The following is a 19,123-nucleotide window of genomic DNA, read 5'->3' on the forward strand; positions in this document are numbered from 1 at the left end:
TTCCATCCCCCCGCACCCCCTCTCTGATACCCATGGAGCTGGGAGGGGCGGTGTGCAGACCGGAGGGGGTTCCTGCTCGTACACCATCTCTGGCCGCAGAGGTCACACTGCCGGTCGGTGCCGGGTTGGTTCCTCTGGGGATCGAGGCAGCAGGCAGGGCGCTCTGGCGTCACCCCATTAGGGTCAGGTTTGATCAGGGAGGCCACTGCTCCTCTGGGCATGGTGACGCAGGGGGGGCACAAGGAGAGAATTTGTCTCTTCCTTATTGACTCTCCTGCATTTCCCGTGGTGCTAGGCCTACCCTGGTTAGTTTGTCATGACCCCACTGTTTCTTGGCCACAGAGGGCTCTCACGGGGTGGTCGTGGGAGTGCTCGGGGAGGTGTTTAGGTGTTTCCGTTGGTGCTACTACGGTGGAAAGTCCAGACCAGGTCTCCACCGTGCGCAATCCCCCAGAATATGCCGATTTGGCTCTCGCCTTCTCTAAAAAGAAGGCGACTCAATTACCACCCCATCGACGAGGCGATTGTACGATAAATCTCCTGGTAGACGCTGCACTTCCCAGGAGTCATGTGTATCCCCTCTCACAGGCGGAGACGGAGGCTATGGAAACATATGTCTCCGAATCCCTGCGTCAGGGGTACATTCGGTCCTCCACTTCACCAATCTCCTCGAGTTTATTTTTTGTGAAGAAGGAGGGAGGTCTACGCCCGTGTATTGATTATCGGGGTCTGAACCAGAACACTGTGAGGTATAGTTACCCGCTACCACTCATAGCCACAGCGATTGAGTCAATGCATGGGGCGCACTTCTTCACCAAACTAGATCTCAGGAGCGCTTACAACCTGGTGCGTATCCGAGAGGGAGACGAGTGGAAGTCAGCTTTCAGTACCACCTCATGGCACTATGAGTACCTCGTCATGCCGTACGGGTTGATGAATGCGCCATCAGTCTTCCAAGCCTTTGTAGACGAGATTTTCAGGGACCTGCACGGGCGTAGTGGTGTATGTTGATGACATTCTGATATACTCTGCTACACGCGCCGAGCATGTATCCCTGGGGGCGCAGGGTGCTTGGTCGCCTGTAGGAGCATGACCTGTACATCAAGGCTGAGAAATGCTTGTTTTTCCAGCAGTCCGTCTCCATCCTAGGGTATCGCATTTCCACCTCAGGGGTGGAGATGGAGAGTGACCGCATTTCAGCCATGCGTAATTGGCCGACTCCCACCACGGTAAAGGAGGTGCAGCGGTTCTTAGGGTTTGCCAACTACTACCGGAGGTTTATCCGAGGTTTTGGTCAGGTAGCGGCTCCCATTAGCGTCCCACGTAGCCCATAGAAGTTAACCTGTTGGGGATAGGAGGCAGTATTTGCACGGCCGGATAAAAAACATACCCAATTTAATCTGGTTACTACTCCTGCCCAGTAACTAGAATATGCATATAATTGTTTGATTTGGATAGAAAACACCCTAAAGTTTCTAAAACTGTTTGAATGGTGTCTGTGAGTATAACAGAACTCATATGGCAGGCCAAAACCTGAGAAGATTCCAAACAGGAAGCGCCCTCTCTGACCATTTCTTGGCCTTCTTTGTCATCTCTATCCAAAACAAAGGATCTCTGCTGTAACGTGACATTTTCTAAGGCTCTAAGGCTCCCAGAAGGCGCCAGAACGTTGAATCATGACTCTGCAGTTACTGGCTGAAAAACAGTAGCGCATTTGGTAAGTGGTCGATCTGAGAACAATGAGACGGGCGCTCGTGTGCACGTGAAGAGTCCATTTTCTTCTTTGAGTCTTTGAACGGAAAGGACGTTTCCCGGTCGGAATATTATCGCTATTTTACGAGAAAAATCGCATAAAAAATTCATCAAAGGTTAGTGCTGCATTTAGCTGTGGTTTTGGTTTTTGTGACATTATATGCTAGCTTGAAAAATGGGTGTCTGATCATTTCTGGCTGGGTACTCTGCTGACATAATATAATGTTTTGCTTTCGTTGTAAAGCCTTTTTGAAATCGGACAGTGTGGTTAGATAAAGGAGAGTCTTATCTTTTAAATGGTGTAAAATAGTCATATGTTTGAGAAATTGAAGTAATAGCATTTCCAAGGTATTTGAATATCGTGCCACGGGATTCCACTGGCTGTTGACTAGCCCAGAGAGGTTAAACGACACCGTTGTAAATCAGTTTTCGCTCTCCTGCGTCTGACTTCTCTGCCGCCAGTACGCACCGCATTACAGATTCAATGGATTTGAACAGCCTATGCCCCTTTGTCATGGACATCGTAAGGATTGGACCAAGGCGCAGCAGGTAAAGTGCTCATCTTCTTCATTTATTTAACCTCTTGGGGCTAGGTGGGACGCTAGCGTGCCACCTGTGGTGCACTCCATCAACAGCAGGTGCATTTCAAGAGCGGCAAATTTGAATCCAAATAAATGTCAAAATTCAAATTTTTCAAAAATACAACTATGTTACACCATTTGAAAGATAAACATCTCCTTAATCTAACCACGTTTTACGATTTCAAAAAGGTTTTACGGCGAAAGCATAAATTTAGAGTATGTTAGGACAGTACATTTACAAGAGTTGTGTGTAATGTTTTGTCAAGTCAAAGACAGGGTCACCAAAACCATAAAACCAGCTAAAATGATACACTAACCTTTTACAATCTCCATCAGATGACACTCCTAGGACATTATGTTAGACAATGCATGCATTTTTAGTTCTATCAAGTTCATATTTATATACAAAAACAGCGTTTTACTATGGCATTGATGTTGAGGAAATCGTTTCCCTCCAATAACCGGCAGTCAAGTCAGCGTCACAAATTAAATAATTAAAATTAGAAAACATTGGTAAAATATTATATTGTCATTTAAAGAATTATAGATTTACATCTTTTGAACGCAATCAACTTGCCAGATTTAAAAATAACCTTACTGGGAAATCACACTTTGCAATAATCTGAGCACTGTGCCCAGAAAAATACGCGTTGCGATACAGACTAGACGTCATGTTGGGGAGATCTAAAATCGAAAATACTATGTAAATAATCCATTACCTTTGATTCTCTTCATCAGATGTCACTTCCAGGTATCACAGGTCCATAACGAATGTAGTTTTGTTCAAAAAAGCTCATCATTTATGTCCAAAAATCTCCGTCTCGTTAGCACATGATGTAAGCCAGCCGGACTTCTCGTCATGAACGAGGGGAAAAAATATATTTCCGTTCGTTCAAACATGTCAAACGTTGTATAGCATAAATCATTAGGGCCTTTTTTAACCAGAACATGAATAATATTCAAGGTGGACGAATGCATAGCCTTTTATAACGTATTGGAACGAGGGTACCCAACATGAAGTAGCGCGCCAGGTGTCTAATGGGACATCACCGTTCCATGGCTCTTGTTCGGTCAGATCTCCCTCCAGAAGACTCAAAACACTTTGTAAAGGCTGGTGACATCTAGTGGAAGCAATAGGAAGTGCCAAAATATTCCTAAACCCCTGTGTTTTTCAATGGGAGAGGTTTAAAGTCAATACAACACATCAGGTATCCACTTCCTGTCAGAAAATGTCTCAGGGTTTTGCCTGCCAAATGAGTTCTGTTATACTCACAGACACCATTCAAACAGTTTTGGAAACTTTAGAGTGTTTTCTATCCATATATAATAAGTATATGCATATTCTAGTTACTGGGTAGGATTAGTAACCAGATTAAATCGGGTACATTTTTTTTATCCAGACGTGCAAATGCTGCCCCCTAGACCCAACAGGTTAAAGAACATGTGGGACACAGCCAGTGAAATATCAGGGCGGCAAATTCAAAAGCAACATAATGTCATAATTCAACTTTTTCAAACATGCAACTATTTTACACCATTTTAAAGATACACTTCTCCTTGATGTAACCACATTGTCCGATTTCAAAAAGGCCTTACAGCGAATGCAAAACATTAGATTATGTTAGGAGAGTACATATACAAAAATAATCACACAGCCATTTTCCAAGCAAGGACATGTGTCAATAAAACCCAAAACACAGCTAAATGAAGCACTAACCTTTGACGATCTTCATCAGATGACACTCCTAGAACATTATGTTACTCAACACATGTATGTTTTGTTCGATAAAGTTCATATTTATATTCCAAAACAGCACTTTATATTGGTGCGTGATGTTCAGAAAATGTATTCCCACCAAAACTCCCGGTGAATGTGCACATCAATTTACAAAAATACTCATCATAAACGTTGACAAAATATATAACAATTATTTAAAGAATTATAGACAGACTACTCCTGGATGCATCCGCTTTGTCAGATTTTAAAATAGCTTTACAGAGAAAGCACATTTTTCAATATTCTGAGTACATAGCTCAGCCATCACAGAGAGCTATACAGACACCCGCCAAGTTCGGCGCAACCTAAACTCAGAATTAGTATTCGAAATATTCTCTTACCTTTGCTGATCTTCGTCAGAATGCACTCCCAGGACTGCTACTTCCACAAGAAATGTTGTTTTTGTTCGAAATAATACATATTTATGTCCAAATACCTCCCTTTTGTCTGTGCGTTCAGAGCACTATCCAAAGGCATAACGCGCGAGCGCAGTACCAGAGACGAAAAGTCCAAATGTTCCATTACCGTACTTAGAAGCATGTCAAACGCTGTTTAAAATCAATCTTTATGGTATTTTTAACGTAAAATTGAGATAATATTCCAACCGGACAATAGCGTATTCGTTCAAGGAGAAAAAGAAGGAACGGTGCGCTCGCGGGATCGAGCATATCCAATCCCTTTGTCCACAGGCAGTCCACTCAGTAACTGAGCTCCTATTATCTGCCCAGTAACAGGAGAAGGCTGAAACAACTTTCTGAAGGCTTTTGACAGCCAATGGAACTTAGGAAGTTCAACGTAACCCCACAGATACTGTAGTTTCGCAAGGGACAAGAAAGAAGAACTACAATTCTCAGATCCTCCACTTGCTGGTTGACTTTTTCTCAGGTGTTTGCCTGCGATATGAGTTCTGTTATACTCACAGACACCATTCAAACAGTTTCAGAAACTTCAGAGTGTTTTCTATCCAAATATACTAATAATATGCATATTCTAGTTTCTGGGCCAGAGTAGTAACCTGTTTAAATTGGGTACGTTTTTCATCCGGCCGTGAAAATACTGCCCCCTAGCCCAGACAGGTTAAACAAAATAAACAAATGACGAAAAACAGTTCCATAAGGCTCCCAGGCTATACAGAAAATAACCACCCACAAAACACAAGTGAAACAAACCTCAACTAAATATGGCCTCCAATTAGAAGCAATGACAACCAGCTGACTCTAATTGGAGGTCCTACCAAAAACCCAACATAGAAATAGAAAACTAGATTTAAACATAGAAATAGAAAACATAGAACCTAAACCAAAAACACCGAAACACACAAAACAAACACCTCCTGCCACGCCCTGACCAAACTACAATGACAAATAACCCCTTTTACTGGTCAGGACGTGACACCCTTTTCTAAAAACAACATTTAATAATGAAATAACAAAAAAAGTGTAAACTGTCAACATGTTTCCCTTTATAGTTAATTCGCCTAAGCATGACCTTTATCCACATAAAAAAAATTTCCCAAACGTTGCTTTTTTTGTGTCAGCAATTAGACATTGTTCTTAGGAGAGGGTAGTTACCCCCTAGTACCCTAAGTTGAAGTATTTTTTAATGCGGGTGGGGTGGTGGTAGCAGGGGCAGACTGTTATGTACAGCTGAGCATGGCTGCCCTCTTGCTGGTCTGGCTCCCATGTGAAGTCTGTGGGAATCACAGGTAGGCTATGTTTGTTTCTCAGGGAGGATCTAAACTTGAGCTGTCATTGGTAAGCCTTCATAGGCAGCCAGTGAGATGAAAGGGCTTGAGTCAGTGGAGAAAACAGAAGGCACATTTGGGATCGAGAGGGTGATTTCACAACGGAAAAAGAAAAGCGAGTTCAAAGTATTGAAAGTCAATTGCGGTTTGCAGTGGGATTCTGCCAAATATCAATTGATTCAAATGAAGATGTCTGGTGGTGTCACTCTGAGCTGGCAGTAAATGTAACAGCAGAGATGCAGTAGAAGGAGCTGTCCATAGCTCACATTAATGCTTCCATTACTCCTGATAGGTGAGGAGCAGGGTGGGTGGCATGGGGGGGACTTGGTGATGGACCCATCCAACAGATTTATGCTGTGATCTCTGGCATATCTCAGCCACTCAAGGCACAACTCAAGGACAGCAGTGTCATCATGGACTGCAGTGTGGGACATTAGGACTCAGATATTAGAATTAGTATAGAGAAGTTAACTTCTCAGTGCAGGGTTATATGAGTAGAATATATTGTGCTAACTTTAAGGCATGCCTTCCCTTGTCTGAGGTGCAGCTTGCCTGGTATTACACCAGTCCGTAGAGACAGAGGAGTGTTCAATGTCAACAGACAGACAGACAGAATGAGTCAGATAATACAAACAAAAAACACACTCGTCTTTAAAGAAACATTCTCACATATTAGAATGTCGGTGTGATCAATAATTCATTTGCAACTGTTTACCAACAATTATCTTGACTCTTTTCTTGACAAAAATTGTCAGAAATTGCAGTACTGAATGTGAGTACGTCTGCCTCCTTTCATTACTAATTACCACAAAAGCGGTGGGTCTTCCACTCAAAACACTACCAGCTTAAACTGCCATCTACAGCTGGCTTTGAGAAATACATTAGACACATTGTGATGTTTGAATAATTTGACTTGATTTTAAACAAAGCAGCAACTTCAGTCTCACTGAGGCAATGTTACTTTGTATTAGCCCAATGAGTCCCACAGCCACGCCGGCATGATTTACTGTAGGACTGCTAACTCATTTTAAACAGTGTATGTTTAAACTACAGACTTCTGGGTTGTACCATTGGATTAGTCTATTTATTCTGCATCTGTTGGTACCATTAGTCTGTGTGATTAATGGGGGCTGAGCTAGAGCAGTATTTGTGAGACAAGGGCGGATCTTGAAGGGGCCCAGGACCGGCTAATTTTTACAAAAATGTCAGAATGTTTTGAGGTACAAACTATTAAAAGCTATTGATGAAAAGCTGAGACTCTCACGAACATGTACGTGTTTTGCTCTATGGCGCTCACAAGCTACACAAGTGTCATCAGAAGGTAATGGGTTCTTCTACATAGAACATCATAGGAATATAATACTGTAGTAGGCTTACATAGTTGCTCTCAGAGACTCCAAACTCCACACAGTTGTCACTGACAAGTAGGATATTTATTAACCACTGATCAAAAATAAGTTCTGTACTGACAGCATTCATATAAAGGTTTTTGCTTCTGCGGACGTTATTTTTTTGTTGTTGAAATTTGTCAATAAAATTCATGAATGCAACTGTTTTTCAACTTGTTTTGTGTTCTACTTGTAACTCTGGTTGTCCTGAAAAGAGAAAGGTAAAACATTTAATTGTGAGGCTAAATATAAGGGCTAGACATGCAGATAAATTAAAGTCAGATAAATGAAAAGACGATTTATGCTAGGGTCTCGGAACTGATAGGGTTAAATGTCAACTACAGATCAAAGCTCTGTAACTAGTGAAATTAGAAATCACCTCTACCAAAAAGACAGCACATGTCAATTCTACACTGTCAGTTTTCAGAAAACCTTTGTTCATCCCAATGTCGATAAAAAATGTCAAACATATGCGAATGTCTACTGCTGTTCACCAATGATTCCAACTCAAAGTATAAAAAGAATGGTTGGTTGGTGGGTTCAGTTGGAAGCAGCAGAACAGGTCAAGTCATTAGAACATATGAAAAGCGTGTTTTGTACTTTGAAAGTCTGACATTGACTTGAGGCAAAGGCTTATGATGTACATGATAAACCGATCATTAAGTAAACTGGTTGCCAGTCTACCTGGAGGTTTCCGTCTCCAACAGAGGGACTTTCATTCTGAGGTCTGGTTGTTTGAGATGCTGGACAGAAAGAGTAACCACAGATGTCATGTGTGGTGTTTACTTTGTGTGGTTTGGCCTGAACCAATAGGTCAAATGAGGAGTGGGGTATAAAGTAATTTGCCATGCTTATTCATTCAAGTGTTGACCTTTAACGGGTCAAATGACTTTGAATGTGGATTGTACAGTATGTAAAGGTCAATAGCTACTGCATTGTATAATATTCTGCTTTGAAGTGTAGGCATACCACACACCTCCAAGTGTCCCTCTTTACTTCATTTGCATTCTATAAAAATACTTCAGCCTTAAGCAGAGTAATAACCACAATTTTCACTAAAGCTCAGGGTTGGGCAACAGCATGAGATTTCAGACTTCACCATTACCATTCACTCTTCAAATCAGAACTAAACCCAAGACACTCATTTTATATTAAAGTTGTATTCATTATTTGTATTTATTCTGTTTATTTGGTAGGGACAATGCACAAGAAAACCATAAGTCTCAGAGACTGAGAAAACATGTCACACCAGATTTAGCTTATACATAATTTCCATCTGTAGTCCCTAAAACATCTAGATATAGGTGAACATCTAGACATGAAGACATTATACACATCTAGACATAGGTGAACATCTAGACATGAAGACATTATACACATCTAGACATGGAAACATTATATACATCTAGACATAGGTGAACATCTAGACATGAAGACATTATACACATCTAGACATAGGTGAACATCTAGACATGGAAACATTATATACATCTAGACATAGGTGAACATCTAGACATGGAAACATTATATACATCTAGACATAAGTGAACATCTAGACATGGAAACATTATATACATCTAGACATAGGTGAACATCTAGACATGGAAACATTATATACATCTAGACATAAGTGAACATCTAGACATGGAAACATTATATACATCTAGACATAGGTGAACATCTAGACATGGAAACATTATATACATCTAGACACAGGTGAACATCTAGACATGGAAACATTATACACATCTAGCCATAGGTGAACATCTAGACATGGAAACATTATATACATCTAGACATAAGTGAACATCTAGACATGGAAACATTATATACATCTAGACATAGGTGAACATCTAGACATGGAAACATTATATACTCTAGACATAGGACAACATCTAGACATGGAAACATGACATACATCTAAACATAGGTGAACATCTAGACATGGAAACATGTGAACCCACCTCCAGACTACCTTTGCGTACGCTCAAGAAAAGTTGGAAAGAAGTGCAGAAGGTGACAAGACCTATTATGACAAAAAGACTTCACACCAGGTGTTTGAGGTCGGGGATAAGGTGTGGTACTACATATACACCAAACCCGTGGGCGTTGCGACAAAGTTCCTGCCCTACTGGACAAGGCCACACGAGATTGTGGTGAAACTGTCACATGTAGCTTATCAAATCAGAATCAGCAAAGGTTGACAAAATGTCACGTTAAAGTGGGTCCACAGGAACCAAATCAAGTTGTACACTCCCCCCATGGGAATAGAAAGGGTGCAAGCCAGCACTGAATAGACAGAAACCTAGCAAGTCAGAGGTACTAAGACAATTCTTAAGTATCCTCAGCTGATCCCTTCCAGGAGATCAGTACCTGCAACTAACATCTTATCTTCTCTTCCCAGCTACAAGATATACGTTAGTTGTCACTGTTGATATTGTCCTGCGCTGTGCTGTTCAAAATAGGAAAACATTATTGTTTACAAAAGCAAATAACTGAAATAATCAAACAATATCTTTGATTATGCATTTCTGTAGGATGGAGCTCATTTGGCTGACAGTGACACTCTGCACCCTGGTCAAAACCAACCCAGCAGATGTAATCACGAACGGCCCCCTACGGGAATCGTTCTCCGCGATGATCCAGGACTCCTTTTAACTAACTGCAGAGTACACACGCAGAAGGTGTACGTCCGCCTAGATGCAGAGAACGTGTACCGCCAACACATTCCACCTGCAGCACATTTGAGTTGGGCCGGGGACGACTGGACCACCCAGGCAGTTAAGCACGCCCAGCTAGACACTGCCCATATATTGGCCCAACTCTGAAAGTTCACAGTCACAACTAGCAGAGCCCAAGCGAGAATAACAATTAGTCGGGGCGCTACTCTCGATAGGTGCAGCCGTAGGGTCACTATTTGCCCTAGGTACCACTGGTGTCAACGCAGTCAGTCTAGCCATAGTCAAGAGACATGTTAGGGAGATTACTGAAGAGATGCCACTTATCCAGCAATAGATGAAAGCACAGGCACTCAGGTTGCAATATTTGGGAAAGTCTCTCCAAGACACTATTCTGGTGGTAAACACACATGCTACTCTCCTGAACAAAACCCTCCTGTCTGTAGGAAAGCTAGTAGAGGTCATGAACCATGACAATGCCCATGTCCAATTGGTTCGATTGTTATTGGAGGATTTTCTCAGTGAAATTAGCTTTTCTTTGGACCACTTGGCCATGAATAGAATCCCCTCATATCTAGTGCCCCTCTCAATGGTGCACGACATATTGACCTCAGCTACGACAACCACAATAAGGCCATTACAGTCACATTTGGTGTATAGACTGAGGTCGGTAACCCCAATACAAGTTGATGTTGATCGTAATGAAGTGGGATTTGTATTGATGCTGCCGGTTGTTGAACTGGAGAATATCTATAGATTGAAAATGGTTCTAAATGTAGGATTTTGGCGCGACAGTACCCACGTGAAAATTGCCACACCCCCAGTCGTAGCTTATCAGAAAAACAATCCAGATTTATACCTCACCCCTAACCTGTGAATGTGTCCTCTAACCAAAGACGTCCACTACCTCTGTCCTAGCAAACCGTTCGTCAGAGATAACACTGAGCATCTTTGTGGTATTAAAGCTATCACCAGCGAAGAACGCTGTATAGTCAAACTAACAGCGAGGGATGGAGCCACCACCATACAAGTGGAGGTTGTAGGGAATCGATGGTTGGTTAACACCCCATTCGCGTCCACCACTATGACTTACGAATGCTATAACTCAACCACCCAACTGAACTTCCCCAACCAGACTGTTTTTGTTAAGGTACCAGGGGGGGCAATTATCCACATAGACAACCTCGCTCTACACCAATTTCTCGACGACAGGATAAACACAGAGATTAAAATGCCTGACACTTTTGCTAAGCGTTCCCTTGAGTTACCACAAGCCATTCAAAACCAAATCCAATACGAGGGACCAATGACTGTTGATCTTAGCGTACTGGATGAGGCACTTTTAGTAGACCCAACTGACTACAAGCCAAAAGATTGGTCTGTCGCCCGCTCTTGGACGGTGCCGGACATTATCCTGACTGTTACCATGATCCTTGGTCTTATTTCCCTTGGCGTGTGCACCTACTACGTACACAGGCGCACACGTGCAATGGAAGACCTAATGAGGTCTTATACTAGGATCACCCGTGGGACAGAAGCGATCCCGATTTTCGGAAAGTTGTCAATAGATCCTGAAAGCATTTCACTGTAAGGTCTAGACCTGTTGTATTCGGCGCATGTGACAAATAAACTTTGATTTGATTTGAAACCCCATCAGGGGGTCTATCCACAGCATCCCTAGCCTCCTCTCCCAAATTCGCTAGGTCAGCCCCATAATGTTCCCAATGTAAGCTTTGTCATTCAGGGTGCCATTTTTCCAAGTGCCTTAACTACCCACCTTCAAGTAGGATCGCCCTAGAAATGACATTAGAGACAATGTCACGATAGAGTAATTTAGCCAAGACCTTAGACGTATATAGAACATAGTCCAAATTAGATGATTAAGGCGTGGTAGCTATATTTTGTATATCTTTTGTTTATGTTTTTACTCATTGTTGTTTCATTTCCTTTGACACTTAGGAAGTGATTGAGCCATAAACCAGTTCCCCATACAACCACCAGTGAGCGTCACAATGCCGCTCATTTGGGGAAGAAATGAAATGATGTATTGCCTGAGTGTTGTGCGTTATTAATGTCTGCCTAAGTTACTGCCTAGATCCACTAGCCGGGACAACTGGACAACGGACTGGAACTCAGAGCCACCGCCGGACCTCCCATGTCCATTCCGGTGGTGATCTGCAGCTTGCAGAAAGCCTACCAGGGTGAACCACCAGAGGGGGACTGCTACGATGATCCACAAACCAGGACATCCGATGGTCATTCTTATGATGGGTTGCAACATGCAGAATCCTTCCAAGTTGAACCCACCAGAGGGGGACTGTCATGGCTGGCCTGTTCGGGTCAGGTTACCATGGACCACAGTCCTAGAGAGATATCTCTCACACCCACCAAAGGGGGGAGAGAGAGGTAGGGAGGTGGGGGGTTTTATGACACCTCACGCCCATTGTAAATCTTAAGGCAGCAGACAAAATACTTTGTCCTCTCAGTGTGAAGGATTGGGATGTGTGAGTGGGCCCTATGGAGAATCTAACTCAGAACGGTAGCATGCAATAAATGGACTTTGGTACAAATATTTTGTCAGCCAAAATGGTGGTAACAACGATAGTTGGAATATGAAACTGAATGTCATTTTTGTTATGTTACTAAAAGTTAAATGACAACATTATAATGAAAACATTATAACTTAAAGAGGTTTCATAATATGTACCTGATGTTTGCATACTGTACGTTGTGTGGAAAATGTCCAGATCAAGTAGAATGTTTTTGTAAAGATGAAATGTGAAGTTAGTTGTCTAAATTGGATCTGAGTAAAATCCATACCTTGCCTCGTAACTACATAAGCCCAGAGAATTTGCCATAAAGGCAGAAACGCCCATTTCTACCCTGGGGTATAAAACATGTGAGTTAAGAATTTACATATCAGACTAGATGACCGCACGCTGCAGCCAAGGTCGTGGATTAGTCACAACCCCAAAACGCAACACGAAGTTTAAGAAGACAAAAGAAACTCTTAACAATCAATGCTACAGTTGAGCATTTGTGTATAAGAAGGTGGATTCAAGCAGGACCACCCGGTTATTCTCTCCAAGGAATTGTGTGGCTACGCTGCTTTCATTTTCTCGCTGGAACTCTCTACACGGTTGATTAGCCATCCCTAGAAGACCCCTCTCACAGAACGAGGGCAAGGAAACAGACCACTAAGACATAGGACACTGACATCGTGTGGACAATCAGAGACACACCCGGTCACGAAGAACGGGCCGCCATCAGAGGAGGAGGCAGAACTCGGTCCACGAAGAGATACCGCAACGGAGACTTTCGACAAGTAATTACATCATTATATTCAGACCCATCAGAATGGCAATTCGGGGCAAGGTGTTAGGGCTAAACTAAGCATAGTTTACAAATGCATCCAAGTGTGCTTTTCTCTCGTACACTCTCTCTTTCTCTCTCTTTATAAATGCCCATTTTGTGTAACACATGTCATATTGGGTTGGCCCGCTAGGGACCTGTTTCATTGTACTAAGTTCTAATCAATAGCCTAGGCTATGTGTTTGTGTATGTGTATCTTATATCATCATTTAGCTTGTTAGTAAATAAATGATCAACTCCATTGGTGTGGTACAGACTTATTTAGTGGGACTCGGGTTTGTGCAGATTCACGAATTATGCGACGTTCAGGATGAGACTGTAGAGAAAATTAATTCATTAGCGACTGCTATAGAATCGATATTCTGATATCTTTGAGTTAATATGGGAAACGGAAACTCATTAAAAATAAACTTCTCCCATGGTGCCCCAGGTCACTGAGTTAATGATTACCTGATTAATTTAATCACGTAATTATAAACAGTTAATCATTCAATGAACAGCAGTCGACACATTAATCATTACAAAAGTCATGACACATGGAAACATTGTATACAGCTCGACATAGGTGAACATCTAGACATGGAAACATTGCCCATAGAAACACATTGCTATTGGACAGAACATGTAATATACCTATAAAGAATATATACTGCTCAAAAAAATAAAGGGAACACTTAAACAACACATCCTAGATCTGAATGAATGAAATAATCTTATTAAATACTTTTTTCTTTACATAGTTGAATGTGCTGACAACAAAATCACACAAAAATAATCAATGGAAATCCAATTTATCAACCCATGGAGGTCTGGATTTGGAGTCACACTCAAAATTAAAGTGGAAAACCACACTACAGGCTGATCCAACTTTGATGTAATGTCCTTAAAACAAGTCAAAATGAGGCTCAGTAGTGTGTGTGGCCTCCACGTGCCTGTATGACCTCCCTACAATGCCTGGGCATGCTCCTGATGAGGTGGCGGATGGTCTCCTGAGGGATCTCCTCCTAGACCTGGACTAAAGCATCCGCCAACTCCTGGACAGTCTGTGGTGCAACGTGGCGTTGGTGGATGGAGCGAGACATGATGTCCCAGATGTGCTCAATTGGATTCAGGTCTGGGGAACGGGCGGGCCAGTCCATAGCATCAATGGGTTCCTCTTGCAGGAACTGCTGACACACTCCAGCCACATGAGGTCTAGCATTGTCTTGCATTAAGAGGAACCCAGGGCCAACTGCACCAGCATATGGTCTCACAAGGGGTCTGAGGATCTCATCTCGGTACCTAATGGCAGTCAGGCTACCTCTGGCGAGCACATGGAGGGCTGTGCGGCCCCCCAAAGAAATGCCACCCCACACTGTGACTGACCCACCGCCAAACCGGTCATGCTGGAGGATGTTGCAGGCAGCAGAACGTTCTCCACGGCGTCTCCAGACTCTGTCACGTCTGTCACATGTGCTCAGTGTGAACCTGCTTTCATCTGTGAAGAGCACAGGGCGCCAGTGGCGAATTTGCCAATCTTGGTGTTCTCTGGCAAATGCCAAACGTCCTGCATGGTGTTGGGCTGTAAGCACAACCCCCACCTGTGGACGTCGGGCCCTCATACCACCCTCATGGAGTCTGTTTCTGACCATTTGAGCAGACACATGCACATTTGTGGCCTGCTGGAGGTCATTTTGCAGGGCTCCGGCAGTGCTTCTCCTGCTCCTCCTTGCACAAAAGCAGAGGTAGCGGTCCTGCTGCTGGGTTGTTGCCCTCCTACGGCCTCCTCCACGTCTCCCGATGTACTGGCCTGTCTCCTGGTAGCGCCTCCATGCTCTGGACACTACGCTGACAGACACAGCAAACCTTCTTGCCACAGCTCACATTGATGTGCCATCCTGGATGAGCTGCACTACCTGAGCCACTTGTGTGGGTTGTAGACTCCGTCTCATGCTACCACTAGAGTGAAATCACCGCCAGCATTCAAAAGTGACCAAAACATCAGCCAGGAAGCATAGGAACTGAGAAGTGGTCTGTGGTTACCACCTGCAGAACCACTCCTTTATTGGGGGTGTCTTTCTAATTGCCTATAATTTCCACCTGTTGTCTATTCCATTTGCACAACAGCATGTGAAATCTATTGTCAATCAGTGTTGCTTCCTAAGTGGACAGTTTGATTTCACAGAAGTGTGATTGACTTGGAGTTACATTGTGTTGTTTAAGTGTTCCCTTTATTTTTTGGAGCAGTGTATATTGTACATAGCCCAGTTATTTCACATATTGCAATGACACCTGTGTATGTACTAGTGTGTCTTCTGTTGCATTGAAAGTCAGCTTAGCCTTTTAAGTTGAAATCAATGAGTGCATGACTGATTGGACTTTATCATTTTTTTGTCTCAGTCGAGAAAACTTGGAGTTATCTTGTAAACCAGGCAGATGTCTGAGAACAGAATGAAGTTGTTGAAACTAAAGAAGTTGAACATGGTAATTATTTTAACATTATAAGCTGGTATTCCCTCAGAAGTCAGAACATAACATATTTTTTAAATAATCCACTTTAAATCAACATTCTGGAGAAAATGTTCAGTGATATAATTCAGATTTCAGGAGCTTAGTTTTATAGTTCAAGGGTAACAGTACTCATTGCCATAATCCCCATAGTGATAAGATAGTTTTATTTTTTCCAAACTATCCCCATTATTAATTTTCTCCCCCAGCCTATCATCCCTTCAGATAGCACACAGTTCTCCATTCTATATCAGATCATAAAATTGTTGTAAGTGGTTTAAAACTACAATCAGAGAGAGAGAGAGAGAGAGAGAGATGAAGGAAGTGAATGAGTTCAAGGCTTAAATACTTTGTATTCTTTTTGTTTTAATTACTGTGGCTCCACTTCACCCAAACTAATCCCTGCCACTGTAGGATTTACTGGCATTACTGATACTGACAAAATGATCGCTCAGGGAGAGATAAAACAATATAAAAGGAGCAAAAAGAAAAGGGCTTTGAAACAACACCCACTCCTCTGGTCTGAAAACGAGTAAAGCACTTATTCTAATGGCTTGTGTCAACGTGGCTGTTAGTTAAACCAGTAATATACTACATTATGTCAGCTAATTGACATGGATCTTGTGACATGGACACCAGACAGCAAGAGTCTTTGATTTACGTACTTTTAATGTAGACATAGGTAACCCACTTATAACCTGTATTACTGCATGAGTAATATAAAACATGCCAAGTCAGAATTATAAACTGTTCTATTGTAGCAGCAGCAGTATTTTGGAAAATGTGTGGGTACTTTGCCTCATAAATGCTTAATCTTCACTCTCATACGATACATGTATATTTTTTTTCTTCATATTTGACAAGCTCCCATGTTGGACATCACATTGAGTCTAGTCTGAATACCTCCAGCAACATACCATGCAGTGGCTTAAGAACTCCTTATGTTTTTAAAAAGCATTAAGGCACAATCGCACCGCCTTTCTCCACGGATCTGTGTATTTGTGAAACTCGGCTGAAATAACAGGGGTTTTGGCCTCTCCAATTCACTGTCATGCTCAACTTGTATAAATATTCAGATGGAGAGGTCCAGAGGCAAATGCAGTCTTATGGGCAATTTTGAGAGAGCAGAGATGATGATGAATTGCATGCCAGCAGCAATTGTAAACCACGCAATGAGGAAGAGAAAGGCAACCCCCTGCCTCCTCCTCCCTTCCTCCGATCTTCCCTTCCTCCCCTCATCCTCTCCTCCCATCCTTAATCTTCTCTTCCTCCCAGCTTCCCCTCCTCTCTTATTTCCTCCCCTCCTCCCTCCCATTTTGACATTTCTATTATAGAGGAGCAGCTACTCCAGTAAAGGAGGCTGCTGCCGCCTGGCACTACCTGCTCCTACCTGCTCTAACTTAATCCTTCTGACATTTCAATAGCCCACTTGCCTGCCTCAGAAACATTGACAAAATATTTCATATTGAATCCAGTTCAAGATGGGGGGGGTACCAGTATGGAGGGTTCATTGTGGATTTGGGGACCAGAGAGTCCTGTTTTTATAGTTCCATTTTTCATGCATTTTCTTCAAATTTTCTTATTGGGCATTTCCATGTAAACGACCCAAGAGCACCAAGTAAATTCCATGTAAACGACCCATGAGCATCAAGTTACTTCCATGTAAACGACCCATGAGCACCAAGTCATTTCCATGTAAACGACCCATGAGCATCAAGTTACTTCCATGTAAACGACCCATGAGCACCAAGTCATTTCCATGTAAACGACCCATGAGTACCAAGTCATTTCCATGTAAACGACCCATGAGCACCAGGTAATTTCCATGTAAAAGGACCCATGAGCACCAACATGTGAAGTTCATAGGAGCAAGTCAAATTTTCTGTCAAATGACAGCTAAGAGTATGTATTGTATTTTTTTATTAAAGGAAAGATCCACTCTAAAACAACTATCTTTTGGTATTTGTTTCATTAGTCCACTATTGATATATTCCCAAAATGTTATAAATGTCAGCAATCAAGTTTTGAAGATATAGGACTTTCATAAAGAAAATTGTTTTGCATAATATATTTTACGTCATATGATGATGTATCAAGTAGTGCTGAGCGATGAACCATTTTTTGGGGGGGTTCAATTACTTGAATTACATTTAGTACTGTTTTTTTGTGAGCTCAACATGCCATTTCTCTAGAGAGAAATCAAATTCATGAGAAAAATTGGGCATGTTCGAGTGGATCACTTTTGTGAAGTCGGTGACCATCGTTGGTCACCACCTTTCAAAGAGTGTTGCATTATGAACATAAAAATTGTCAGACTTGCACCTACATGTCGACTGCATGAACTTTACAACAACCATGTGATCAAAGGTCATGAGGTTTCAACTGCAGTCGACTTACATTTTCTTCAGTTGTTCCTCACCAGCTGCAACTTGCAGCCATCACCTGCATTGTGGGAGGCACTATTTGTCAACCAATCATTAGAATGTTTTTGTTTGACCCAAGTAAACGGGACAAAAGATGTGACTCCAATAAGAAGCAGCTTTGCCACGATTCGTATGTACAGTATACAGTGGATATCTACAAATTCATGTGATATTTGATGCTCTCTCTCCCCAATTGATAGTACAATACAATATACACATGTATTTACAGTTTGTGAAGGTCAGATATGGAGTTGTAACTTTTATAAACAATGGTAAAACTGCCATGTTGCACTGAGCCTTGCTGTTGGAAAACCACATCAGCGTCCAACTTTTGCCTGTAGCAGATGCACCTCCCCCGACTTTCATCTGCAGTCAGTTGCTTCAGCCTTACCACTCAAATGAGCCCACTAAGTCAAGAACTCTGTGGGACGCTGGGCTGAAGCGAGTTGTAGTTTACATTAGCCAAATATTCAACTAGTTCAGTGCAGAAATGTGGTCATTTCTGTGCTGAACTAGTTGACCATAATCCATTGAGCCTATTCTTCCCGGCTCAGACAGAGATGGATAGCCTACATAGACCCATGAGAGAGAAATGTACACAACCCAAAGACAACAGGGATAGAGACTACCGGATAGCTCTACCAGATTGATAGTTGTAGTAGTTTGTAATAAGCAGTCTTGAAAGTACAATATGCCTTATGTACTTTGAAAAACTTGTACAATTATTTTGTCAGACAGCTCTGCAGCATACATAGGCAGGTACGAGCAAGTTACTAGCCTAGCTAAATAGGATTACTTAAAGACTACAGTATGGGGAGCACAGAGATGGCGTTAGATGGTTGTCTGGCTGGCTGCTACTACCTGAGCTGAGATGAGATGACGACTTTAAGGAATTAAAAATAATGAAGTCATCAAATAAAA

The 19,123-nt window shown here is 42.2% G+C and overlaps 1 protein-coding gene across 5 annotated transcripts in view; it reads right to left on the reverse strand.

Annotated features, from left to right (window-relative positions):
• Positions 1-19,123, reverse strand: part of LOC106603277 (seizure protein 6) — a 260,472-nt gene that overhangs the window by 193,063 nt on the left and 48,286 nt on the right. The gene's annotated exons all lie outside the window — the stretch shown is intronic.

This window comes from Salmo salar, chromosome 04, assembly GCF_965601325.2.
Source record: "Salmo salar chromosome 04, fSalSal1, whole genome shotgun sequence".
Classification (NCBI taxonomy): Eukaryota; Metazoa; Chordata; class Actinopteri; order Salmoniformes; family Salmonidae; genus Salmo; species Salmo salar.